The sequence below is a fragment of the Budorcas taxicolor genome, chromosome 6, assembly GCF_023091745.1.
Source record: "Budorcas taxicolor isolate Tak-1 chromosome 6, Takin1.1, whole genome shotgun sequence".
In the NCBI taxonomy this organism is placed as follows: domain Eukaryota; kingdom Metazoa; phylum Chordata; class Mammalia; order Artiodactyla; family Bovidae; genus Budorcas; species Budorcas taxicolor.
In genome coordinates, this window is record NC_068915.1 from 64,003,993 (window position 1) to 64,018,033 (window position 14,041).

The following is a 14,041-nucleotide window of genomic DNA, read 5'->3' on the forward strand; positions in this document are numbered from 1 at the left end:
TGGTGATGCCATCCAACCATCTCATCCTCTATCATCCCCTTCTCCTCCCACCTTCGATCTTTCCCAGCATCAGGGTCTTTTCAAATGAGTCAGTTCTTCCTCTATAGTCCAACTCTCACATCCATACATGACTACTGGAAAAACCTTAGCTTTGGCTAGATGGGCTTTTGTCGGCAAAGTAACATCTGTGCTTTTTAATCTGCTGTCTAGGTTGGTCATAGCTTTTCTTCAAAGGAGCAAGCATCTTTTTTTTATTTTTATTTTTTTTTATTTTTTTTTATTTTAAAATCTTTAATTCTTACATGTGTTCCCAAACATGAACCCCCCTAAGCAAGCATCTTTTAATTCCATGGCAGCAGTCACCATCTGCAGTGATTTTGGAGCCCAGAAAAATAAAGTCAGCCACTGTTTCCATTGTTTCCCCATCTATTTGCCATGAAGTGAGGGGACAGGATGCCATGAACTTTGTTTTCTGAATGATGAGTTTTAAGCCAGCTTTTTCACTCTCCTCTTTCACTTTCATCAAGAGGCTCTTTAGTTCTTCTTCACTTTCTGCTATAAGGTTGGTGTCATCTGTGTACCTGAGGTTATTGATGTTTCTCCCAACAAACTTGATTCCAGCTTGTGTTTCATCCAGTTTGTCAATTCGTGTGAAATTCTCTGCATATAAGTTATATAAGTAGCGTGGCAATATGTAGCCTTGACGTACTCCTTTTCTGATTTGGAACCAGTCTGTTGTTCCATGTTTGGTTCTAAAGTGTTGCTTCTTGACCTGCATACAGATTTCTCAGGAGGCAGGTCAGGTGGTCTGGTATTCCATCTCTTGAATTTTCCAGTTTGTTGTGATCCACACAGTCAAAGGCTTTGGCGTAGTCAATAAAGCAGAAGTAAATGTTTTTCTTAAACTCTTGCTTTTTTGATGATCCAGCGGATGCTGGCAGTTTGATCTCTGGTTCCTCTGCCTTTTTTAAAACCAGCTTGAACATCTGGAAGTTCACGGTTCACATATTGCTGAAGCCTGTCTTGGAGAATTTTGACCATTACTTTGCTAGCGTGTGAGATGAGTGCAATTGTTTGGTAGTATGAGCATTCTTTGGCATTGCCTTTCTTTGGGATTGGAATGAAAACTGACCTTTCCCAGTCCTGTGGCCACTGCTGAGTTTTCCAAATTTGCTGGCATATTGAGTGCAGCACTTTCACAGCATCATCTTTTAGGATTTGAAATAGTTCAATGGGAAATTTATCACCTCCACTAGCTTTGTTCATAGTGATGCTTCCTAGGGTCCACTTGACTTTGCATTCCAGGATGTCTGGGTCTAGGTGAGTGATCACACCATCGTGGTTATCCAGGTCATGAAGATATTTTTTATACAGTTCTTCTGTGTATTCTTGCCACCTCTTCTTAATATCTTCTGCTTCTATTAGGTCCATACCATTTCTGGTATGCCCATCTTTGCATGAAATTTTCCCTAGAATGTAATAGGCCCAGTGAATATAGAGTTTATGAAAGCTTAGGCAAACTGCTTATAGAAGGAACCTTGTTGGTTATAGAGTGTATGAGATGAGTTGGAGGAAGTGACCAAAGTAGTCACTGGAACATTTTAAGTAGGGTATAAGCATTGCCAGATTTGTGTTTTCTAAAAGTTAAGTAAAATCAGGAATTACAAGGGAATGTAGAAAATGCTGAGTTAAAGAGGTGGCTACTCTGGCTGTATTGCAAAAGATGATGAAATAGTGATATGGAGACCGGATAGGAGATGACGGCTGTGGTCTCAGCAAGGATGGCAAGGACCGTGAATAAGGATGTTGCTGTTGAAATCAGTAGGAGAGTGGATTCAAATAACATAGAAAAATAGAATTGATAGAAATTGGAGATTAATCACAGTCATAAATGGAGTTAATCCCATTTATGTCTCCTGTCAGTTGATATCTAAGTAATTTATTTAGAGTAGACTTGGATTATTAGCTAATCCACAATTAGCTCAACTTAATTGTGAGTGAAGCTTCTAACAAAGTCCTCTGTAAACTGAATATTTTATTCAAAATATATAGACATAGCCCAGAATAAATTGTTGCTCTCCAGAGGCACTATTTTGAATGAAGTTTCATACAAAATAAATATTTTATGATGGTGAGCAAAGCACACCTCAAATTAAAACATGCAATAATATTAATTAAACAGAAGTTGTAAATTGATGTTGGCATACATCTTAAGCTTCATTCATTTTTATGAAACTGCATTATTAATGTTTCTTCTAAAAAGAAAAGATTAAATAGCTTTTGTCATTAAAAAATATGTGCTTATCCTCTTTTGTCAGATAAAGGTGATTATAAAACTGTTATGAGAAACAAGCTAAAAATGATAGAGGTTTGTTTTGTCAGCCTCATTTTATTTTTGGTATTATTTCTTATTATGTGATAATTAGAGAAAGGTGTTTGATAATATATTTATATTTTTTGACCTTTCATCTATTTGAAGTTGAACAGATTTAAAGAGTTTAAAACTTAATCCATTTACAGGTACAGGTGTTAAAGAATACTTTTCAAAAACAAAAAAGCTTATTGCAGTACTGTATAGTAAGTTTCCTGTTATAAAATGTGTATTATAAATCATTGGGGAAAGGGGATACTTTTTAACGAATAAAGTCATAAATCTCATACAAATGCAAACTTATGTCACATTCGTTAGTTAATGAGAAAATTAGTAAGTTCAAAGGACAATTTACAGAATGCGCACATATGCCAACAATCGAGAATGTTGAATGCGCTTACAAACATGCATATTGTATGATGTTGCTTATATGTGAAATCTAAAACAATTATACAAATGAACTTATTTGCAAAACAGAAACAGACTTACAGACTTGAGAGAACAAATTTGTGATTATGGAGTGGGATGGGGGGATGGTTGAGGGGGGTTAGTTGGAGAGTTTGGGATTGACATGTACACACTAATATATTTTAAATGGTCCAATAAGGACCTATTGCATAGCACAGAGAACTCTGGTCAATAATATATAACAATCTAAATGGGAAAATAATTTGAAAAGAGAATATATATATATGTGTGTATGTATCAATTATGTATATATACAACCAAATCACTTGGCTGTACACATGAAACTAAAACAGCATTGTAAATCAACTATGTGCCAATATAAAATAAAACAAAACCAAAAGAAAGATGCAAAGCAGATCCATATACATATAGGGAAATAATCAATTGCAATCCACTAAAAATTTCCTTTGTATTACTGTTTTCTATATCTTCATAGAGTATTAAAATAGCTCAGAGATGATAAAAGGCATGTTTCACCCATTTCAAAGTCTTTCACAATTTTTCTTGACATAGGAAAAGATCACAATAGAAATGAAAATCTGAGAAACATACTGTCAGAGAGACTGCCTCCCCATGGTGGTTCCCAGAGGTTTCAACAACTCTCCTTTTCCTTGCTTAAGGTTTGTGGTACATCAGAAAAGTTTTGAGTGGGAGAATAAACATGTATTCCTTTGTTAATTTTGTCAAAAACTATATTGAGGATTTATTCTGTGCCAACAGCTTAGTGCCTGCGTATTGGTACTCTAATAGCATAGAAATAATACTGTGCCTCCTTCATGGAACTTACATTCTAAAAGGGAATACAAAAAGTATCCAGGCAATCAGAGTACTGTGATAGGACCAGGGTGATAGATCAGTGAGGTACTTTAGAGGAAATAAACTTAGGCAACCATCTGAAAAGTGAGTAGGAATTATGCTGGTTAATAAGATAAAGGCAATAAGAAGCATCTCAGAAACATGATGTGTGATGGATGGGCTGGGGTATAAGTGAGAACCATGATATAGGAGAGCTTACAGAACTTTAGCATCTCAAAGCTCACTTAATGCCTCCAAATCACATTGCCACTTTGGCATATATGTATCACTGGCTAGAAGGAAAATTTCAAAGGTCACTTGTCATTTTTCTTTTTCTGAATTTTTAAAATTTTTAAATTACCATTATTTCTATACTTTATCTTGAAATGATGAGACAATTTACGGAAATAATCCAAACATTTAGATTTTCAGTTCAGTTTATTCGCTTAGTCGTGTCCAGCCCTTTGCAACCCCATGGACTGCAGCATGCCAGGCTTCCCTGTCCATCACCAGCTCCAGAGCTTGCTCAAAGTCATGTCCATAGACTTGGTGATACCATCCAACTATCTCATCCTCTGTCGTCCCCTTCTTTACTGCCTTCAATCTTTCCCAGCATCAGGGTCTTTTCAAATGAGTCAGCTGTTCGCATCAGGGGGCCAAAGTATTGGAGTTTCAGCTTCAGCATCAGTCCTTCCAATGAATTTTCAAGACTGGTTTCCTTTAGGATTGATTGGTTTGATCTCCTTGCAGTACAAGGGCCTTTCAAGAGTCTTCTCCAATACCACAGTTCAAAAGCATCAATTCTTTGACACTCAGCTTTCTTTATAGTCCAACTCACACACCCATACATGACTACTGGAAAAACCGTAGCTTTGATTAGATGGACTTTTGTTGGTAAAGTTTAAATTTTAGGACTAGTTAAATTCATTTTAGTTTTTTCATACTAGCCTGTCTTTATCATTACACAATCTGTTCTCTTCAATTCTTCCACAAATTGCTTAATTCTCTCTCTACTCTATGACCAGTAACTCCCCCCAGCCCTTTTGTTAGAGCAGACAGTGCTTCCTTTTTTTTTTTTTTCTGGTCCAGAGACAATTTTTTACATCCCTCTGTGTTTTCACAAAAGTAGCAGTGTAGGAGAGTCTTTATTGGCAATAAGAAAATAACCAGTTCAGGTTAATGTTGCAAAATAATTAAATGTAGAAACTACAATTTTAGTCATAGAAATAATATGAAATAATGAAACTATGCTTTCACAGTAGAGAGCTAGGTACATTTAAGTCGACATGCTGTATTTGGATGAAATCTCTTAAGACTGTTAGTTTGTTTACTGCTTTAGGGTTTTCAAATATTGGACTGGCCAAAAGTTCATTTGGGGTTTTCTGTAGGATGTTATGGAAAAATCCAAACAACTGACCAAACCAGTATTTTGACGCACTTGGCTCTACATTTATTTAGATGATAGATTAGAATTCAGAAGTTACGGAAGTCAGGTACTGAGAAATTAAATGGATCAACTGTGAGGAAAACTAGGGGGATAAAAGCCCAGTCTATTACAACATAGTACAGTAAAAAAATTTAGAAATGCCAGCAAATTTGGAAAACTCAGTGGTGGCCACAGGACTGGAAAATGTCAGTTTTCATTCCAATCCCAAAGAAAGGCAGTGCCAAAGATTGCTCAAACTGCTGCACAATTGCACTCATCTCACATGCTAGTAAAGTAATGCTTAAAATTCTCCAAGCCGGGCTTCAGCAATACGTGAACCGTGAACTTCCAAATGTTCAAGCTGGTTTTAGAAAAGGCAGAGGAACAAGAGATCAAATTGTCAACATCCACTGGATCATCAAAAAAGCAAGAGAGTTCCAGGAAAACATCTATTTCTGCTTTATTGACTATGCCAAAGCCTTTGACTGTGTGGATCACAATAAACTGTGGAAAATTCTGAAAGAGATGGGCATACCAGACCACCTGACCTGCCTCTTGAGAAACCTATATGCAGGTCAGGTAGCGACAGTTAGAACTGCACTTGGAACAACAGACTGGTTCCAAATAAGAAAAGGAGTATGTCAAGGCTGTATATTGTCACCCTGCTTATTTAACTTCTATGCAGAGTACATCATGAGAAACGCTGGGCTGGAGGAAGCACAGGCTGGAATCAAGACTGCTGGGAGAAATATCAATAACCTCAGATATGCTGATGACACCACCCTTATGGCAGAAAGTGAAGAAGAACTAAAGAACCTCTTGATGAAAGTGAAAGAGGACAGTGAAAAAGTTGGGTTAAAGCTCAACATTCAGAAAACTAAGATCATGGCATCCGGTCCCATCACTTCATGGCAAATAGATGGGGAAACAGTGGAAACAGTGTCAGACTTTATTTTTTGGGGGGGCTCCAAAATCACTGCGGATGGTGATTGTAGCCGTGAAATTAAAAGATGCTTACTACTTGGAAGGAAGGTTATGACCAACCTAGACAGCATATTAAGAAGCAGAGACATTACTTTGTCAACAAAGGTCCATCTAGTCAAGGCTATGGTTTTTCCAGTGGTCATGTATGGATGTGAAAGTTGGACTATAAAGAAAGCTGAGCGCTGAAGAATTGATGCTTTTGAACTGTGGTGTTGGAGAAGACTCTTGAGAGTCCCTTGGATTGCAAGGAGATCCAACCAGTCCATCCTAAAGCAAATCAGTCCTGAATATTTATTGGAAGGACTCATGCTGAAGCTGAAACTCCAATACCTTGGCCACCTGATGTGAAGAGCTGACTCATTTGAAAAGACCCTGATGCTGGGAAAGATTGAAGGCAGGAGGAAAAGGGGATGACAGAGGATGAGATGGTTCGATGGCATCACCGACTCAATGGACATGGTTTTGGGTGGACTCCAGGAGTTGGTGATGGACAGGGAAGCCTGGTGTGCTGTGGTTCATGGAGTCACAAAGAGTCAGACACTACTGAGCAACTGAACTGAACTGAACTGCCTTTTCAAATCTGTACATGGGATTCCGTTGTTGCATTTGGAAGTAGTCACGTTCTCAAGGAATCTCCTTGTTCGTTTATTCCATAATATTGATAAGTGCTTGCTATCTGTACTATGTACTGATCTCTGTACTTAAAGATATATCAAAGTACAAAGTAGACAAAAATTCTAGCCCTCATGAAAACCCATTCAAGTGGGGGAATAGACAATAAAAGAAAATAAGAATTACTGGTCTGTCTATCTTATTGAAAGTTTGCTTTACATCACTTTGCATTTACAAAGACCTATATTAGTGACTGTTTTCACTCAGTGATAGAAACCCAAAGAAGATTTTCACTTTTCCAGAAAGTTAAAAGCAAAAATAACATACAGCATTTATTTTGCATTGAGCCCTTATAGTGGCAGCACACACCTAGAGCAGAGAGAGTAGGGCACCACCAAGCACCTTCCTGGGAACTACACTCAGCATCAAGCTGCCATAGCTTTGAACTGTATCTACGAGCATCTGTGCTTTATTTTGTGTGATTCTGTGCATCTGTTAGCAAGATGTATCCTAAGTTAATTGCTTCTTCACTTTATGCCAGTTTATATCAGGAAAGGTCTCATAGGAATGTACCATTATCATATAGTGGGAGAAATATGTACATTACATGCTGATTAGATCTGTGGAGGAAAGTATGACAGAGCAAATTATATAGGGAGAGAGTGTGTATTGTGTTTCTATATAAAAAGGTGTCTAGGAAGATCTTCAATTAGCAGATGAGATTAAACAAGACAAGATAGTTATCATGTGGACAAAACAAAAGGGTGAGCTATGAAACTCTGGAGGAAAAAGTATTCCAAGCTGGGAATAGTAAATACAAAGCTTCAAGGCATGGTGAACCTGGTGTATTTAAGGACTTGCAAGACCATTTCTTATTTATATACTTTAAATTAATTTTAAAGTAAACATTTTAGCTGTATTGACAACCTCTAAGCCAGACATGGCTCAGTGGTAAAGGATTTGCCTGCCAATGCAGGAGACACAGGAAACGGTTTTGATCCCTGGGTCAGGAAGATCCCCTGGAGAAGCATCTGCTTTATACCAGGCACTCTTTTCTAGGCTAATGATATGGCAATGAAGAAAATAGAAGTCCCTACCTTCATAAAGCATATGCTCCAGTAGGTTTTGGTTGTCAAATTCTTTCATTTCAGGTTATCAGTTGAGTTCTACAGTGTCTCTCTGACTTGGACATTAGTAAATAGATGTTTTTCTGCTTGGTACTCTCTTTTAGGCTTCCCTGGTGGCTTAGAGGTTAAAGCATCTGCCTCCAATGCAGGAGACCCGGGTTCGATCCCTGGGTTGGGATGATCCCCTGGAGAAGGAAATGGCAATCCACTCCAGTATTCTTGCCTGGAGAATCCCATGGACAGAGAAGCCTAGTAGGTTACAGTCCACGGGGTCGCAAAGAGTCGGACACGACTGAGCGACTTCACCTCACCTCACCTCACGAAGGTAATTGATTGTGTTTTGAATTGACTAAACTTTTTACATTCCATTTGTTTGTGTTATGGCTTTAGCTGTGTTGAAACACATATGTGTCCATACTTATGTGCTCCTGCACTTTCTCAACAAATTACCCATTTATTGACTGATTTTTTTTTTTTTTGGGTGTATTACTTCTAAAGAGTCAACTCTCACCTACTACATTGAAAATATCCTTTCAACACTGAAAACAGAACTTCTAGGCATTGTAAAACCTTAAAAATATTGAGTATGGGGAATGAAATGTCAACCCTCTCCAGTATTCCTGCCTGGAGAATTCCATGGAGAGAGGAGCCTGGTGGGCTGCAGTTCATGGGGTTGCGAAGAGTCTGGACACGACTGAAGCAACTGAGCACATGCACACACACAGATATCACACCTGCCTCTCCATTTCCTTATCTTCCTCATCGGGTCCTCCAACTGATTAATTTCTCTCCTTACTGCACACCTCTTCCCCCGCCAAACAAAAATCTTACATTATATTTTTGTTTTTTTCTTTTTCCCAAACATTTTAATCATTACTTTTTTTGGTTACAGCAGTGTTCCTCCTTTATTAAATATATATTTATGTCTCTATTCACATGCAAGCACCTCTTTCTCCTCCCTTATAAAGATGAATGGAGGAAGAAATAATTCTCAGTACAAAAACTTTATGGTTCTCCAGTAATAATTTTATGGCGAGTTGATTTTTACATATGTACAGCTTCTCTAGATCAGATTGTCTTTAACTAATTTTCCTTTCCTTGAGTTTTATTTTTATATAATTTGTTAAAGTAGAATTTTAAAATATCTAGCTACTTCTTATAATTAACGTTCCATGAACGTATATAGTCACCAAATTGCTTCAGTAGATTTCAAAATTGCAAATAACTGTCCAGTATCATGAGCTAAATGAAGCTTATGTAGATTCTCAAATAAAGATCTTAGAAATGTAAGCAGTGAAAATTATTTGGCTATGGCACAGATGTTGTGATCATTATAGGAACTGTCTTAATTAAATTTGTTCTCTAGTGCCAGTTCAAAAACTTTGTTTTTCACACGAAAACCCAATTATACAGGCAAAAGATGTTCATGCTTCAATGAGTTGAAAGTTAAAAAGAAAAATGTTACAGAATTAATGCAAACTTTTTACTAAAATGTGTTACTGTATTATAATAGAGAAACTTTCTGTTATTGCCAATATTGAAATGTACAGATGACAATAAATGGGGAGAGAGATTCTTTAGTCTAAAATTAGGTAACTTAAAGGTGTAGCACACTAATTTTTTTTAACTAGAGGATAATAATATTTCTGGAAAGTCAGTTTATTCTGCAACAGTAAAATATGATTTAAACCAAATGCAAATTAAAATTTAAAACATGTTTTGAATATATTGACATTTTGTATTTTTCCATCTATTTATCAAGATCTGCTTATGGTATAAGGGATGCTGTTTTACCATTTGGATTTGTATTTTAGAGAACAGAAATTCTGCTCACTCACATTTGAATCACTTAAGCTTTCAATTCAAATAGCCTAAGGCTTTTAGAGAAGATCAAATAAATTGAAACGCAAGTAACAGTTCTATGCTTCAAATTGGAATTAGCACTGTGAAAGGTAAAGTAGACAGAAAAATTATAATATTTAATGTAATGTGAACAAAAAGGCTGAAGACACTGTCAAATAATCAGTGGTGTCCGTGAACCTAACACAGCATAGTTCTATATGTAGCTATGTCCCTAATTGTATGAAAAATTTAAAAATTTAAAGTATTAAGCTCAAGTTATTTCTTGGACTGTTTACTAAAAAATAGAGAAATTCCAATTGCTTTGCAGAAGTGAAATTTGTTTTTTTAAATACTATAATTCTGTAATGTTAATCTTTGGCCTTTTCATTTACATGATTTTCATATAAGCAGATTCTCTAGCAAAGTAAAAACAAAAAGTAAAGAAAAGTAATGGAAATATCTTACACAAAGCAGACTATTTCAGTGTTTGGGAGAAAAAAGCTTCTTTACACAGAAGTCATTCAGTTATGTTTGTAAATCCAGTTAAGCCAGATTGATATTTTGCCTTTTTTATTCTTTTGGGGATTTTAGAATGGAATGACCTAGGTTCAAATCACAAAGCTTCTTTGAACCAATTTACTACGGTTTCTTTGTGCTCCATTTCATATTCAGGTGTGTGTGTGTGTGTGTGTGTGTGTGTGTGTAGTAAAAGTACATGTTGGTGAATCTAACTCTCAAATCTAAGTGATTCAAAGAGAATACTTAAAGATATCTCTATTTCCAGAAATGATATAACACTATCCAATCACCTCCTCCACCACTCCAATTATATTATCTTCTGCTCTGCATTGGACACAAAACGTATTATTCTTTTACAATATATTTTCTATATTTGAGAATGGATTGATTAGGGGAAAATTAAAATGAAAGCAGTTTACTCTAATCCCCTAATGTTGGTGACCATAGCCCAATTCTACCAAAAGAGGAAGTAAGTGTAAGAATAAGACTTGGTATTGTTACTGACTCAGATATCTTCAGTACCTTTCTAAGTGTTGAAAGTGAAACTTCTAAATTTGTAGTAGGTGGTTTCTCACCATGAGTGTTAGGATAGTCTTCCTGAGCAGAGAAGAGTGTTCCAGAGGCAAGTGATGAAATGATTCAAAACCCTGTGGGTAAGTGCCAGTGGGAGACTGGCATTCTCAGCTGGCTGTTATTGACTAACCCCCTGATTTTCCATCCTCTGTTTAAACCACATGCATTCTCCCTTGAATTTTGGAAAGGTTCTGTATTGTTGACATTGTTTCCTGTCCTGGCTCTGAAGTCATTGAGAAGAACAAGGTCATCAACTGGCTTAGGATTTTAGGAAATATTAATAACCTTCAAATATTTGCTGATGTGATGAGAGTGTAAATTTGCAAGCTTAAACTTACTTCCAAGGATTGAATCCCTACCCAGTTTACACATCAGCCTCTCATTTAGCTCCTTCCAAATACCATAGCAATCTCTCACCTGATCTTAAGTGATGAAGTTCGTCCTGGGTCCCACATCTTTTTGCATTATGGCTTTCTCAGGGATATGCCCAGTAGTGGCATTGCTGGATCATACAGTATTTAAAAAAAAAAAAAAAAAAAAGAGGCTTCTCTGTTGGTCTAGTGATTAAGACTTTTCCTTCTGATACAGTGGCTCTGAGTTTGATCCCTGGTCAGGGAGCTCAGATCCCATATGTCTGGTGGCCAAAAAAACCAAAACATAAAAAGAAGCAATATTATAACAAATAAAATAAAGACTTAAAAAACGAAAGAGGTTGAGGCCGTGGCTGTTTTTTAGCCATTAACAGAGTGCTTAGCTCTGCTGCTTTGGTTGGTATTTACTATACTGCACTTCAGGTTTGTCTGGCTGTCTCTTATTTTATAAGTACTCCAGTCTTTTACCATTACTACTGGGGCCTCCCTTGTAGCTCAGCTGGTGAAGAATCCACTTGTAATGCGGGTGACCTGAACTTGATCCCTGGGTTGGAAAGATACCCTAGAGAAGGAAACAGCTACTCACTCCAGGATTTTTGCCTGGAGATTTCCATGGTCAGATAAGCCTGGCAGGCTGCAGTCCATGGGGTTGCAAAGAGTTGGACACAACCAAGCGACTTTCACTATTGTCACATTTATAGCTGACTAGCCATCCACACATGTAATGAAAAAAAAGAGATTCTTTGACAAAAACTTCTACAAAACTCACTTAAATCCACTTTCTTCTCTTTACTTTCGAGATATAAGTAGGAAATATTTCCCAGTCTCAATTACTGTCAGGTGTGACCAAGTCTATGAGTAGAAGAGATGTGTGCATTTCAAGATCAAGCTAATGTGCCTTCACTTTCTTTCCCCTTCACTGGCTAAATGCAAATGATGATGAGACCCTAGGGTATTTCAGACTAGATAGAAGGAGCCTGGATCCCTGAACCACTTAGTGAGAAGAATCCAATGTTGTTTGGAACATCTCTTTGGATTATTTATGTGAGCAAAAATTAAACTTCCACTGTGATCGTCACTATATATTTTTGAGACTATTTGTCATATCAGTTAGCTTCCTTTACCAGAGAGATCAACTTGGACAATTTTATTAATGGGACATTTTTATTAATACTGAAATAGAAAAGAGTCAAACCACTGAAGTTGTGAGTGTGACATGTATATTGTTGCAACTATGAAAAAAGCCATAGAGGATTTCTGAATTGGTTTAAATGCTAAAGAAAGAAACTCCTAGTGCCAGATAGAGTTACTAACAAGTATTTTTTAATTTGGTAAAAGTCTCAGCTTTCCCCAGGCCCTACTTTCTAATCTAATCCTGAGTATTGAACTTCAAGACTATAATTGTCCTTGCAGGTCTATTCTTGACTAGATGCATCTGTCCCTGAAAGTCTATTTTTGTTTCTGGGACTTTTGGGAGTAAGGAAGGGGCTTTTCTATTGACTACAGATAGGATTTGGTAGGTTTCAGCCCATCTTGTATGATGCTCCCTTTGTTGCCCTTTAATAATTATTTGCCTTTGGTTTCATAAATATCCTTGCACAGCTAACTTTACTCTGAGTAACTTATTTTTACTAATTGTATTCCATAGCCATTTCTAAGGATGACTCTCATTTTGGCTAAGCTGACATTTTTAGCATTTGTGGAGCTCTCACTGAGTGATCTAGAATATAGTGGCTGTCAGTAATGTGTGGTCGCTATGATGTTTGTTCACGTTATTTACACAGACTCTTCAAGACTGAGTCAGATAGCGTCTTACTGCTTTGAGGATAGGACTGCCGTTTCCTCTCTGAGTGTTGCTGCTATTCTTAGATCTCCTGTAAAGTGCACACAGTCAGCACTACCGAGTTCAGCTAAGGAGAGACTTTGTAGTTACTTGTAAATCCACTTCTGTTCGATGTTGAATCATGTTGCCAGTGTCACAGAGGAGTGGCCAGAAACATGAAAGAAGGCTAGACTGAAATTTAGGCAACTGGGGTTCAATTCAGACCCACCACTTACCAATTAAGTATATTCCTGATATTTCATCTCTGCTAAAACCTAGGAATAAAAATACTTCTTCTTGCAAGTTGAGAACCAACTTGAATTGCTTCAAGGACTAAATCATGAAGCATTTAACAGATGTTTTACAAATAAATAAGAATAAGTATGTGTGTGTGTTGAGTTGCTTCAGTCATGTCTGACTCTTTGCAACCGCATGAACGCCCACCAGATTCCTCGGTCCATGGGATTCTCCAGGCAAGAATACTAGAGTGGGTTGCCATTTCCTTTTTCAATAATAATAAATATAGCTAGAATGTTCCTGAATTTCCTATAGTATATACTTAGAGTACATGCTACTTTAAACACATGGTAATGATATATAAGAAATTCAGAAAATATACATGGAAGTTCAGTCTTTCATCTTGTATACTGTGAAATCTTTTTCTCTTTAATCAAGTAATTGCTCTGGCCTTTCTTTTTCACCTCTTTTCTAAACAAAGACACAAAATAAAGGAAGGACATCAAGTAGTTGAGGAACATTGTGATGAATCCTGGGGGCCCAGTGAATTTCAGCAGCAGACAATCTCTTGAGGTCTACTGGCCTCAGACACATCTGTTTGTCTGTTTCATAGCCTCTTGGTGTACAGAATATTGCTTTGGAGGGATAACTTCATAGTTGAGCAGCAAGGCCTCCCGTCTTGGGTTATGAGCTGAGACATTTTAGATGATTACCACAATCAAGAGAATAGGCAAACACTGTGCACCCAATCCAGCAGGAGCCATGAATAAATTGCATACCATGAAAGCTTTTTTGAGAACTGAGTTTTCCAAAACCCTTTCTCCACTTTATGCTCCATTTCTTTTAGCTGCTTCTTTTTCTTTTCTCCTGCTTTAGAAATGCTGAGGGCTTTTT

At 37.1% G+C, this 14,041-nt stretch overlaps 1 non-coding gene across 1 annotated transcript; it reads left to right on the forward strand.

Annotated features, from left to right (window-relative positions):
• The first annotated feature begins 7,890 nt into the window (after window positions 1-7,890).
• Window positions 7,891-7,962, forward strand: TRNAW-CCA (transfer RNA tryptophan (anticodon CCA)). Its single transcript has one exon. It is a non-coding gene; the product is annotated as a tRNA-Trp (tRNA).
• The last annotated feature ends 6,079 nt before the right edge of the window (window positions 7,963-14,041 follow it).